We start from the raw sequence: 12,598 nt of genomic DNA on the forward strand, positions 1-12,598 counted from the left end.
CCGTACCAAGGCTATGCGATGCAAGACATGAATGATGTCGGCCATACCAAGGCCATGCAATAAGAGATGCAACTCAAGCATACGAATCCTCATCTAAGTCTTCATATCAATACAACTCAAATCTGAAATATCACCGGGGTCTAATACACTCCAAATCAGATTGTCGCCCCATCGCGCGCAATAAGGCGAGTGGAAGAGACCTCACTATCCGCCTGCCAATATTGGGCTCGGCTCGTCGATAGCGGACCCATTCCTCGAGCTGGTCAAACTCAGCCTAGCTTTGCCCCCTCCTCTCAGGCGGGTAAGGCCGCACCCCCTTCCAACCGACCACGACACAGTGGAAAGCGCAACCGTCTGGTAATCGGCACTCAGCGCTCATGCATCCACTCGGTCTAGACGTTGGAGCAATCTCTTGGTACCATAAGGGTTTATGGACTTTCACCAATGGATATCTATAACACCCCATGTAGAACAAGATTTTCGGTATCCAATCCTGCCAACCACGATATGCCTGTGGAGGCTACGACCCTGATGTCGCTAGGGCGTAAAGTAATCATATCACCCAATGCGAAATGCATGAATCACACTATCCAATCATGCGACAATCCTGCACATATCGTGTGCTCATGTAGGGCAGCACCGCCTATCTGAGAGCCCATAAACAATCAGCCCGAAGGTATATGCTATGATCAGTCACTTTTCATATCAAGCATACATATGATGCGTATGATCGTGAATTATGGAACTATACCAAGCATGTTATATGGTAATGGATGCAGTTCATAACAAAGATGGGCTTAGATGGCCTACACATTACATGTACGGCCTATCAATGGGTCCTAGGGAGAGTCATAATGTGGACATTTAACCAACACTATACTTGCAATGTGGACGTCAAACCAACATTGCTTCCAAGGCATAGCCCGTCGTAAACATCATTACATAAACCATGTTAGGATCACACATTACAATGGACCTTAGGTACATCCCATTGGGCCTTCAATACATCAAATGGGCCGTATCACATGGGCCCTACATTCATGAAATGGGCCGCATTAATGGGCCGCACCAATGGGCCTTATGTACATTGCAATGGGCCATAGCCCATGAGCCTTAGAATACATCACAATAGGCCTAATCACCTAGTTTCTAAAAACAAAAGAGGAAAGTTTCTAAAAATAAACTATTTTCTACAAATAGGAGAATACTAGAATTAGAAAATTTCTAAACCTTAAATCCTAATTGTAAAAGTAGAAAAAGTAGCGAAATTAGGAAGGAATTACTAATTTAGAAACTTATGTCAGGATCCTACAAAACAGGAAAACAAGTTAGTTCAAAAAAATCTAAAACTAAAGTTAGTCAAATTCTAATCTCAAACTAATTCTAAACCTAATTAATTTCAGAGAATCGCAACCGTCAGTCCCCGGCAACGGCGCCAAAAACTTGTTCACTCCCCAAGTATAGGGTTGTGATGTAGTAATAAACTCGGTGAGACCGAGGTCGAATCCCAAGGGACTGAAACCTATACGTTATCTGAAACTAGGTAGAAATAGAACTAGCCTAAGATGAAATTTAAATCAAATATAAATTGATGAATGATGGTGAGAGATTAATGAAAAATTTAAGAGAAATCAGAGATAAGAAACTAGGGATTCAGAGGATCCACTTGTAGAGATCAGGGAGATCTTATGCCTGCTTCAAAAATCATGGAACTTAAACTGAACTTCCTCTGATATAATTTTCAAAGAGATGAAAGGTATATGAATTAGAATGGATTCAACCACCAAACCATGCCCAGGAGACAAAGTCAACAACAGAATTAAACTAATTACCAACTAATCAGATGATTATGCAGGTTAGGAAGGATACCGCCATCCAACCATGCCCAGGAGACGATGGCGAACAACAGGGCTTCCTGACGTCCTAATCAAAAATAAGGAAAAAGAAATACTCAAAGCCATTGCAGACCCATTGTAATTTCAGTCACAACAGACCATTAAAAACCAAAAGCATTCCCTTAATTAAAATAAAATAAACATCAGTTCAGTCTAAACAAAAGGCACACGCATAAATTTTCCCATCAGACTACAAGCTTGACCTCTTAGCCCTAGCTAAGAGGTCTAGCCTAACATGAACATGGTGAGGCGAAAAGTTTTTCAAAAAGTATTAAGGAAGAAAAAAATAAAAACAAAGAAGAAAGAGAAACAAACTCCCACCGGCTGCCCATTGATCTCCTTGGAATTTCCTCCTCTTTTCAGCTTGAATCCCCTCTCCTTTATAGAAGACCCCCTGGCAATGGCTTCCGATCCTGTACAACTTTAGTCCGAAGTCTCCTTCCCGCACCATGAGAATTTTCGGAACCTGTTTACGCAGCAGAGTTCGCATGCGCAGCAAAAGCGTAAAACGTCTTGCATTTGGATCGAGTTTGCTCGGCTATTCTTCCAAATATCTCAAAAAAGACATCATGGATAGGGTTAGAGCCACATTTTCAATATATTGGATGATCTGGATCATGCATTCGACCACCACCATGGACGCACAATGGCCCACAATGGTCGAATTTCACGGACGTGCGAAACAGAGCCAGCGCTTCTTGCGCTGGCTGTCGGTGGGACCCACTTATCGGCTTCGAATGATAAATCCACTCTGTTCTTTGGATTCCTGACGAAAAACTGGTCAGGAAGGGTGGGTTTTCTTCAAATTATGCATGGCCCATTATACCAGATCCATTCACCGTCTATCTTTCTTTTGGACGATCAAAAATGGATCTCTGGGACCTTTTGAAAATTTGACACCTATGCATGAGTGATATGGCCCTTGTGATTCTCATGGACGGTCCAGATCTGTCTTTTGAACGATGCATGGGCCCCACAACTCAAAACCGGAAGGATAGCGTCCGTCTGTTATACGGACGCTGGAATGCTTTCCATTTCATGGAAGGAGTCTCGGTCAGAGACGATTTGAAGATTTTTTTCGTTGCCGTGCACGGCTAGTACACTTATGCACTATGCACACCCGTCTCATATGGGGTCCACATATGATGTTTGCGCGAAATCTGCACCATCCATCTTCTGAATCATAAAATTTAAGGGGTTGAGACCAAAGTTGAAGCATATCCAAAGATTAGGTGGGCCCAGAATCAACTGTTTATGGTTTGATCTGACAGTTGTGCCACTTCTAGAGGCATTCAATGGCTGAAATTTTACGAGTACGGTTAATTTATGGCCCTCAAGCCATGTATGAATTTTCGAGCCAAACAGATGATGGAAACCCAGTGATCTTGCATTTTGGCTGACTTTCAGGCCGCTTAAGCTTCAGTTTCTCAATTTTTGCGGACCCCTGGTGTGTAATTCTGTTGATCTTGGTCCCCTGGAGTCCGTCCCTTGCTCTGATGACTTCGGAGTGTCAAATCCATGCTTTTGATACTATTTTTCAGTCCACGCTCCTGATTACATCTTGCATCATAAACACGATTAAATTGAGCCGTTAAGCAGTACCATATTCGTAAATTCAAGTAATAAATGGGGTTTACTATGCAATATTTGACCCTCAACAGCAACTATGCTTGTATTAGCATTGAGTTGACCATTTCTACTAACGTTCTATTTTTTCTCTCTGCTACACCATTTTGTTGCGGTGTATAAGGTGTTATGCACTGATGTATTATGCCGTGTTCTTCACAATAGTTAGAAAATTCATTAGAGAAATATTCTCCTCCTCGGTCACTATGAAGGATTTTAATATTTTTATCTAATTGATTTTCTACTTCAACTTTATAAATCTTGAATGCTTTAAATGCTTCATCTTTTGATTTTAACAGATATATATATACATATCTCGAACAATCATCTATAAATGTTATAAAGTACCTTTTACCTCTACAGGTAAGAATGCCATTTAGTTCACATATGTCAGTATGTACTAGGTTTAATATTTGAAACGATCTCTTAACGCTAGGGAATGGTTTCTTGATTATTTTAGACCGTATGCATATTTCACATTTATCTTTGTCACTATCATTGTATGATATTAGGCCGTTCTTAGCCATGAGTTTTATAGTACTGTAGCCGATATGAGCTAGTCTACCATGCTATAGCATTACAGACTCAATCATGTAAGCAGAAGAATTCTTTTCATTTAAAGAGAGTTTGATCATCCCATTACAAGCGTATCCCTTACCCACAAAGTTTCCATTCTTAGACAAGATCCGCTTGTCTGATTCAAACACAACCCTAATCCCAGGCTTGCTTAAGAGATCCTCTGAGACAAGATTCCTTCTTATGTTTGGGACATGCAGTACGTTGGTCAGGATTACCTTCTTTACAGAGGTAAAGAGTAATTCCACTGTTCCTTTGCCTACAACTTTCGATCGTCCTTCATTTCCCATTTAACCTCTTGACCATTGGTCTCATTTTCATAAGTTTTGAAAGCAGATCGATCATTGTATGTATGGACTGTGGCACCTGTATCATATCACCAACTAGGGATTTTCTCTTGAACTAGGTTCACTTCTGTGACTATGGCTACGATTTCATCGTCTACTGCATTAGCCTCTTCTAAGGCTTTTTTCGGTCTTTACAGACTCGGGCGAAATACCCGGTCTTGCCGCAGACATAGCAGGCTCCCTTAGGTTTGCCGTTTTTCTTCTTTTGGGGTTCGTTGAATTTTTCTTGATCTTTGTTAGGTTTAAAGGAATCAGTTTTCTCATAGGTATTATTTTGGGATGTCTTTTCTACTGCGTTCACCTTGGATGAGGATGCACCTTTAGCATCATCCTTTTTGTCTCGGTTACGAGATTCTTCTTCAATACGAAGATGCTTCTGGATTTGTTCTAGGGTGAACTCTTCGAATTTATGCAGTAGTTTCTTCCTGTAGTCTTTCCAGCTCAGAGGCAACTTTGCGATTATAGCTCCGACATGAAAGGATTCAGGAAGATCGATTTTTATGGCTTTTATTTTATTTACAATAAGCTGCAGTTCTTGGATTTGGGCAAGCAGCGGTAGATTGTCTACCATCGTGAACTCGAAATACCTGGTAATTAGAAATTTCTGTGTACCTTCCTCTTTAGCTTTGTATTTGTATTCTAGTGCGCTCCAAATTTCTTTCGCTGATGTGGTCCCCGTGTACAAATCGTACAATCGATCAGAGAGAGCATTGAGGATGTGGCCACGACACAGCAGTTCATCTTCTTGTTGCTTGATCCTAGCAGCGATCTGTTCTGGAGTGTCAGTGTCCTTTGCTTCAGGCAGAGGCTGGAGAGTTGGGTCCAAGATGTAGAAGATCTTCAGCGCGGTTAGCAGGAATTTCAGCTTGTCCTGCCATCTAGTGAAATTTGAACCATCGAATCGGTCCAATCGGATCAGATCCGGGTTCATCAGTTTGATTGATGCAACACTTTCGGTGTCCATAATCACGCTTTAAGATTGTTAGAAAAGTTTGTTTTGGATACACTGAAAATAAAAGATAGAAAAATAAAAATTATCACTAGGCTGAATCACGTATAAAATAGGCTGTCCTTAAAGCATGATTCGCCCCCTTATCAACTGCTGATGAGTTACAGGCGAATTGCTTTCAGGATAAGACAAGCGTTATCTGGATCCAGCGTGCAGCAATCATGATAGGTCTACTATGGAACAATTTAACGCAGTAGATTTATTCTGGCAGACTTAGACGATGAAGATGATAACAGTATTCTAAATTGAAGTTATAGACTGTATCTGATTTGATGGGAGAGATGGTGTGTTGAGATGATGAAATCGTACTGGAATGGTCCAGTTTATATAGGCCTCAGGTTTAGACCCGTTGCTGTGTGGTATTCAATGGTCCAGAACGTTTGAAAAACGTTTCTGGCCGTTGTCCATTAATCCCAGACATTTCTGGTCATTAGATCTGACCGTTGGATCATCCCGGCCCGTCCGTTTTTGGATTGTTGTGGCTTTTAAGGTAGCTATCCGTTTAAGAAACGACTGGACGTTTCAGATTTAAGATCCGACCGTTCTCAGTCACCTATAAAACCCAGGCTCATTTCCAACATTTCAGATCCACATCGCCCTAAGGCTTTGACCAAACCCATCACACCGGTTCACGTAAGGTCGCGAGGGAGCGACCACTCTGTGACACGATGTGCACGTGCAAGGTGCGCCATCTAACGCCACTACAGCCACACCGCCTCACTGCCCACGCCCATGCTCGTGCCCATGCCCGTGCATGAGCCCGAGCGCGCACGCGTGCGTGCGTGCGTGTGTTCCAGTGCTTCGCACTGGAACACGCAACCCGTGTTTCATCTCCTCCAAAAAGGTCCAAGTAAGAATACCCTTCTCAACATCTCATATAAACCACAAAACTTTTCTTTGCAGTTCCGATGTGGGACAAAGCACACACACCGCACTTTTTAATTTAAAAATTCAAAAAGGTATTTTGGCGGGAAAATCCCGAAATTTTGAAAAATTTGAATTTTCATTTTTATTATTTTTTAAACCACTGATTTTCAACATAATTGACAATAATGGACTCCCCCACATACTTTTATTTGGATTAGTTGATACAATGATTAAGGGTAAAATGGACAACTGTGACCGTAAACTTATGGCCCATTTTCATAGGGCAAGATGATACGTTGAAAAGGGGCTCCCCATTATGGATTATTTATAATTAAAATTTCGTCTCAATTAAAAGATATCATAATCCATACAAATGAGTAGTGACAAAAACCGCCTATGGGCATCTTATTTAGATGGTATGATACATTAAAAAGTTCATTCATCATGAATTATATAACATTACAAATTTCCATCTTGAATGAATTCTCTTGTACGTATGATCAAAGGCCTGCCAAATGAATGACCAACGAATAAAAGGTTTTATAATTTTATAATGTTGTGTGGATTTTTATTTATTTTTGTTCATTATGATAATAAAGATGATATGGAATGCATTATATAGTGATATGTAACTGTTTCGAACGATACTTTAAACATACCTTGAATCAAAGTTTTGGCCTTTGTATTTCAATCCGTGCTTTACCATTCATTGAGGCAATGGTGCCATTAGGAGACTAAAGGCTCATTTGAAAGTGTTTTCTTAAAAGGGAGTTTAAAGCTTGATTTTTGGTTGAGCCAACAAAAATCAAAGAATTGACACTTTATGTCTATTTTACCAAAAGGGAAGATGGGGAAGCTGATTTCACCGCGTTTGTGGTGTGTTAACATCACTAAGTTTTGTGGACTACACCATGATTAGAGCTGTACACAAGCAGCAAAAGCTTGGTAACTCGCTCGACTCGGCTCGAAAAGGCTTGACTCGATTTGGAACTCGCTCGACTCGAGCTGATTTTTGGAGCTCTAAATGAGTTCGAGCCGAGTTCGAGCTTGACCCAGCTTGACTCGAATTATACTCGAACTCGACTAGACTCGGACTCGACTCGTGTACAGGGTATTATATATCCATCTCTCTCTCTCTTTCAGTTCTCAAACAAGTAGTATCGCACACCATTTCACTTTTCCCAAAATACCCTTATCCTTTCTCTAAAATGTCTTCCTTCCCCCTCGTCCACCTTCTGCTCTCCCTCCCATCAATGCCTAACAGAAGGAAGAAATCTCACGCTCCGATCTCAATCCACCATCGTCCGATCATCTCCGCCTCAGTATCAGAAAAACCCTCCTCCTCCTCAACCACCACAAATCTCCCCATCTTCAAGATCCTGTTCGAACTCGGCTCGAAATCTACTCGAACTTAGCTCGAACTCGAACAAGCCGAGCACGAGCTACTGTTCCAAGCTCGAAGGCCGAGCTGAGCCGAGTACGAGCTGGGCAAATGATATAGAGCGGGTCGTGGACAGTTTCATGGCCAAGATGGATCAGAAAAGGCCCGGTCGACGACAGAAGTGATTCGGACCATCGGACCTTAGATTGGGCGTATCTCGCAATCTGGAATGAGTTATCTGACGTAAAATATATGATTTTGGGTAGAACAAGCTACTTTAGCCAACTAACCTCGCTATGCCGGGTTACGCAGCCCGGAATTGCGAAAAACCCCTGGATCGATGGTCGTTTCCCTGTTTTAATTTCGTTTTTACTATAAATAGTAAGTTTTAGTTTGATTATAACTCTTCGTCCATCGGGCTTTAGGAGTTGCACCCAACGTGAAAAGAGTTTAGAATAATTAGGAGAACGGTTTGGTGAAGCCAAATAGGACAATTACTATTTTTGGCCAAAAACCTTGTGCACTAGTAGACATCACGACCGTCCATAAATAGTAAGTTTACTATTTATAGTAAGTCGCAAATTCTAGGAGTTTTAGTTGTAGTTTGATTCTGATTTTTTTCTCATTGGTTGGTATCCCTATTTAAAGGGTTGTGAACTCGTTTTTATTCATTGATTAATCAATTTCGAATTTATTAGAATTTATTTCTATTTTCTGCTTTCTTTCCTCGTAGATTTGAGAAGTCTCTGTGAGGAGTCTAGGGAAGTTCCGTGGATTTGGAATAGTTATCCTCTTGAGGAAGACGGTGCTTGACCTCACGTCCTCCCCTGCATCAGCAAAGGTCAGCTCGACTCGACTCGTGTACGCCTCTAACCATGATATATGTATTATATTTATACTGGCCATTCATTTTGTGAGATTATTTTAGGCCATGATTAGCCCAAAAATAAGGTAATACAAACCTTAAGTGGACCACACTACAGAAAGTGGGGATTGAATGCCTATCCTTGAAAATTTTTTTAGGGCTACAGAAGTTTTAGATCGACCTGATATTTGTCTTTTCCCTTCGGCCATGTCTACCTAACCTCACAGACATATTGGATGGCAAATCAACATCATGTGGGTTCAACGGTAGTTGTCATTTTCCCCTTTGCTTTATGTAGCGTGGCCCACTTAAGTTTGGATCTACTTAATTTTTGGGTGCATACTCTAAAATGATTCCCAAAATGGATGGACAACATGGATATAACACATTAATCACGATGGCCCCACAAAAAATGGTGACCTCAACACACCATGGATGTCGGCACACCACATAATCTCCACCATTATTTCATATTGTGTGGTCCACTTGATCCATTGGTCCCTTCTTTTTTGGGATCATACCCTAAAATAATATGAATGGACAGCTTGGATAAAACACATATATCATAGTGGGCCCAACAAAGCCCCTGATTGGATCATCCGTCTTTAGCTCCATCAACAACCACCATTTGGATTAAAAATGGTGTCTTGGCCCAAATTAAGAGAGGCCGTGTTCCAATAACCCCTGAAACCGAAATGACAAGGACAGAGATCGATTGGAGTAGATACTAACTTATTTTAATAAGATAGATAGCCAATCATATCCTTACTCTTTCTCGGGTGGTAAACTCTCATGAGCTTCAACACCCAGTCAAGGGTTCGGGTATCTATAGGCGGTGAAATTCCACTAGGGTGAGTGTGTGGGGTGCGTGTGTAAAAGAAAAAAAATAAAATAGAAGAAGATACACAGCCAATCAGTAATAAAGGCCAAGTAGGCATATAAAGCTACTTTTTAATGTTTTTTCTGACATTTTTTGTAAGTATTTTTTACGTATTACATATCACATGATTGAATTGTTACTCCATCCTATATCAGTAGTAGGTGTCATTTCCTTGGAAGCAGATTGCGTCCTACACCCCGTGGAGGGTAATCCGTCCGGGCAGGGCTCTATAGGGCCCACAGTGATGTAAGTGTCTTATCCACGCTGTTCATTACTTTTCTTAGATAATTTTAAGGTATTATCCTAAAAATGAGGCAGGTACAGGTCTTAAGTGGATCACAAAGTATGGATTGAACGTCCATTATTAAAAACTTCTTAGGAGATGGAGAAGTTTCGGATCAGGCCATCCACGTCTACATGACCTTATTAATAGGTTGGATGGTATAAGGGAAAAAAACAATCACGGTGGCCCTTAGAAAGGTTTCAACAGTGGTGTCATTATCACTGCAGCTTCCTTTGGTGTGGTCCATTAGAGTTATAGACCAGCTTCATTTTTAGAATAGTATATTGAAACGATATGAGAAAAGCGATGAACGGCGTAGATAAGACATGTCACTGTGGGCCTTATAGAGCCCTGAGCGGGGTGGGATGCAATCCCCGTCCCATTTTCTTATTTTCAACCTATTATTTTAGCATTGATAGGACTATTCGTCTGAGTAGCCTCTTGTCAGGGAACGCAGGTTGCATCCGGCCCCAATGGTAATCCTTCCGAACAGGGCTCCATGGGGCCATTGTGAAGCAGGTGTTTTATTCATACCGTTCATTGCTTTTTTAACATCATTTTAAGGTATGATCTTAAGAATGAGGAAGGTGTAAGTCTTAAGTAGACTTACATGGGATTGAACATCCACGGTCAAAATTTTCTTCAGAGCTAAAGAAGTTTCTGAGCAAGCAGATATTTGTGTTTTCAATTCATCCTTGTGACCTTATGAATAGGTTGGATGGTAAAAAAACATCCGGTGGCCCTTAAAAAGGTTTCAAGGGTGGGTGTCGTTATGACCGCGGCTTCCTTCCGCGTGGTCCATTGAAGCTGTGGACCTGCTTCATTTTCTTGATCATACCTTAAAATGATATGCGCGGGGATAAAATACTCACAAAAGGGTGGGCGCCACAGATCCCTACCCGGAAGGAGGGTGTAGGACGCAATCCGCGTTCCTTGTCAGGCTACTTTCCCACGCTTGGCTACCGTGGGTCCCGCTGGGCATGTGCCTTGAATGATGCATGAGTTTTATCCACACCGTTCATCCATACGGTTGAAATCTTCCTACGGCCCACTGTGTTGGGTTAATTGCCATCCAGCCTGTTCAAAAGGTCATGTAGGTAAGGGAAAACTCAAATATCGGCTTTGATCCAAAACTTCTGTGGCCGCTACAAAGTTTTCAACGGCATGTGTTTAATCCCACTATGGTCTTCTTGAGCCATGGAACTGCCTATGGACGGTGTGGATAGAATCTATACATCACGGTGGCTATCGAATCTACGTACCGTCCTTTGCGCGAGTGTATGGTGGATGTGAGATGCTTGTCCGCGCTCATGGTTTATCAGTCGATTGATGATCATGATCTTTGAGGCCCACCAGACAAATGATCCGGATCTCGCCAACAATGCCACTTTGCTTTTCGTACTTCACGAGTTGTGGCAGATCGTCTATTTTTCCTGTGAACCGTTGATTTATTTCGTTCACATACACCTACACCTGAGCCTCATTTTCTATATGGAACATATCGAGTACCAGGTGCTTGACAAGCGGCTTAGATTTTTTAAGCGTGTTCCTCACCTTCACACGTGAGGTAAGTACGGACGTAGATTTCCTGGAAACGGATTGGCTACTCCCCCTGCCACCAGCCCCGTGGCTGATGGTCGGTGCTCTGTGGGCCCACCATGATGTATGTGTTTCATCCCTTTTTACAGATCATTTTAGGGATTTATCCCAAAAATTAAAGGGATGTAAATCTAAGGTGGATCACACCACAGGAAAACAATAGTGATTAGATATCCACCATCTAAATCCTCCTGAGGCCCATGAGGCCCACTGTACTGTTTATTTGACATCCAATCTGTTGATTAGGTCATACATACCCAGATGAAGCTGAAAAAAAAATCAGCTTGATCCAAAGCTTTTATGGCCCCCAAAAGGTATTTAATGGTCAACGTTCATTCAATATTGTTTCCTGTAATGTTGTCCAATTGAGATTTGGATATACCTCAATTTTGGTCTCATAAAATAGATGGACGGCAAGGATGAGACACATAGACCAGAGTGGGGCCCACATAGCACGGACTATCAGCCATTGCCTGTTGGCGGGGGAATCCGTTTCCAGATTTCCTGCAACACGTGTCGCAGATGTCCGTCCAACAAAAACTTGTGTGGCCACCCCGATTTCTGTGAAGCATCCACTTCATCCATAAGTTCCTCCACCTTGTGTTAGATCTGGATCCTTGGAACTGGGCATATCCAAAACCAACGTGAGCCACACCACAGGAAACAATTGATGAGAAAGGCCACAATTGAAACTTTTAAGGGGCCACTGTGATGTCAGTGAAAAATCCACTCCATCCATCAGTTCCTCCAGACTAGGTTAAATCGTTATCCCAAGAATTCAGAAGATCTAGAACCCAAGTGGTCCACGCCACAGGAAACAGTGGATGGAAATGCCCACCATCAAAAAATTCCTGGGTGATATCGTGATGTTTTTGAAACATCCACTCCATCCATCAGTTTGGAAAGTTTATGTTAGACGGTGATCTCAAGAATTGAGGATATCTGAAACCCAAATGGGCCACACCACAAGTAACAATATGAGAATGCCCACCATGGAAAGCTTTCTAGGGCCATCATGATATCTGTGAAACCTCAACTCCATCCATCAGTTAGGCGAGATCATGTTAAGTCGTGATCCCAAGAATTGTGCCTATCTAAAACCTAAGTGTGCCACACCACTAGAAACAATTAAATAGGAATGCCTACCGTTGAAACCTTCCTTAGCCTACCGTGAGTTTACATACCATTTAATCCTTTCACGAGGTGATTCAAGCCAAGATGAATGAAAAACACAAATACTTGCCTGATGAAAGACTTAGGTGGCCCCACG

This window comes from Magnolia sinica, chromosome 3 (genome assembly GCF_029962835.1).
Source record: "Magnolia sinica isolate HGM2019 chromosome 3, MsV1, whole genome shotgun sequence".
Lineage (NCBI taxonomy): Eukaryota > Viridiplantae > Streptophyta > Magnoliopsida > Magnoliales > Magnoliaceae > Magnolia > Magnolia sinica.